The sequence below is a fragment of the Tenrec ecaudatus genome, chromosome X (assembly GCF_050624435.1).
Source record: "Tenrec ecaudatus isolate mTenEca1 chromosome X, mTenEca1.hap1, whole genome shotgun sequence".
NCBI lineage: Eukaryota > Metazoa > Chordata > Mammalia > Afrosoricida > Tenrecidae > Tenrec > Tenrec ecaudatus.
The window spans coordinates 53,806,418-53,808,532 of NC_134548.1; the positions used below are offsets into that span (position 1 = coordinate 53,806,418).

Genomic DNA, 2,115 nt, shown 5'->3' on the forward strand with positions numbered 1-2,115 from the left:
AACCTCAACAGAGCAACGAAGAATGCTGGGGAAGGGAGGGCTGGCGTCAGCATTGGTAAAAAAGTCTGGCGAGTGGAGGTATGTCTTCATCCCCTCCCTGCCTCAACCTACCCACCAGGAACCCTGGTTCTGTATGTTTAAAATTATTTTTTGCCATATCTTACACCACCCAACAGATTCGTTCACCTACAATTCTGTTATCCTTGCCCCCCCTAAGGTTGTGACTCTGTACAGGAGTAGAAAGCCCTGTCTTTCTCCCTCTGACTGACGCGTGGTTTCCAACTACTGCAGCCCAATGAGTAACTACACCACCACCAGGGCTCAATCCTGCCAGTCGCTAAGTTCCAAAGAAAAAGGTTATTTTGAGCAGGTCACATGGTGAGGGGGCCGCTCTAGCAGGTGGCCTGTGTCTATGGTCAGGCCCTCTGCGTCCAGCTGTGGGGACTCGACTCCGAGGGCTGTGGACTGAGACAGCCTCACGTGGCTGGAGGAATTGGTCATTGTTCTCCGTGGGACCGGCCCATGGAAGACCCTGGAGGGAGGGGGATCCTGGAGCTGCTTTTACAAAGCCTGATCTCCTGTGATCCGAGAATGGCCACCTCTCGCTATGAGCCTGTGGCCAAGATTGGTGTGGGCGCCTATGGCACGGTGTACAAGGCCTGTGATCCCCACAGCAGCCACTTTGTGGCCCTCAAGAGTGTGAGAGTCCCCAATGGAGAAGGCACTGGCGGCGGCCTTCCTGTCAGCACTGTTCGGGAGGTGGCCCTACTGAGCCACCTGGAGGTGTTCGACCATCCCAGTGTGAACTGACTGGGAAACCAAGGTGACGCTGGTGTTCGAACATGTGGACCAGGACCTACGGACATACTTAGATAAAGCCCCCTCACCAGGCTTGCCAGTGGAGACCATCAAGGATCTGATGCGACAGTTTCTAAGAGGCCTTGATTTCCTGCATGCCAATTGCATCGTTCACCGGGACCTGAAACCAGAGAACATTCTGGTGACAAGTAATGGGACGGTCAAGCTGGCCGACTTTGGCTTGGCCAGAATCTACAGCTACCAGATGGCCCTTACACCTGTGGTTGTTACACTCTGGTGCAGGGCTCCTGAAGTTCTTCTGCAATCTGCATATGCAACACCCGTGGACATGTGGAGTGTTGGCTGTCTCTTCGCAGAGATGTTTCGTCGGAAGCCTCTCCTCTGTGGAAACTCGGAAGCTGACCAGTCAGGCAAAATTTTTGACCTGATCAGCTTGCCCCCAGAGGAAGACTGGCCCCGAGATGTCTCTCTCCCCCGGGGAAGCCTTTCCCCCCAGAGGGCCCCGCCCAGTGCAGTCGGTGGTCCCTGAAGTGGAGTAGTCCGGAGCACAGCTGCTGCTGGAAATGCTGATTTTTAACCCACAAAAGCGAATCTCTGCCTTCCGGGCCCTGCAGCACCCTTATCTATATAAGGGAGAAGGATCAGGCATTGGAGTGGCTGAACCGGGACCAGGGCCCAGAGAAGGAAGAGAACCTACCATTTCCCTTCCTCTGGACACTTGAGTGAAGAGGATCCCCCTGCCCCCCCCCCCTTCACTGAGAAGACATTTTGTGCCTTAGCCTCTGCCTTCATCTCTGAGGCTTTGTATACCCCTTCCCTCATCTTTTTACAGAGAATATTTGCTGCCTTAATGATACACCTCTTCCCCTCCTTTTGAGGCATTTCCTTCTCCTTTCTACCTCCTCCCCGCCAATTTTCCTACCCCAAGGGGTCTGTATTGTCTTCCCCTCTTACCTACTTTGATATAATGGGCTCCTTTTTTATACAGGAAAAAAACAAACAAGGAAGTACAGTCTTTTCAAAAAACAAAAACAACAACAAAAAAGAAAAAGGTTATTTCTGCACCTAAGTCAGAGTAAAGGCACAATCATCAAATCTTGGGAGGCTGAGGGGAAAGGAGACTCTATGGCAATGCTTCTCACCCTGTGGGGGTCGAATGACCCTTTCACAGGGGTTGCCTGATTGCTAACAGTAGCAAAATGACAGTGATGAAGTAGCAACAAAAATCATTTGATGGTTGGGGGGGGGGTCGCCACCACATGAGGAACTGTATGAAAGGGTTGCGGCATAAGAAGG

At 52.2% G+C, this 2,115-nt stretch overlaps 1 pseudogene; it reads left to right on the plus strand.

Annotated features, from left to right (window-relative positions):
* Positions 1 to 465: 465 nt before the first annotated feature.
* LOC142434087 (cyclin-dependent kinase 4-like) lies at positions 466 to 1,545 on the plus strand (annotated as a pseudogene).
* Positions 1,546 to 2,115: the final 570 nt, after the last annotated feature.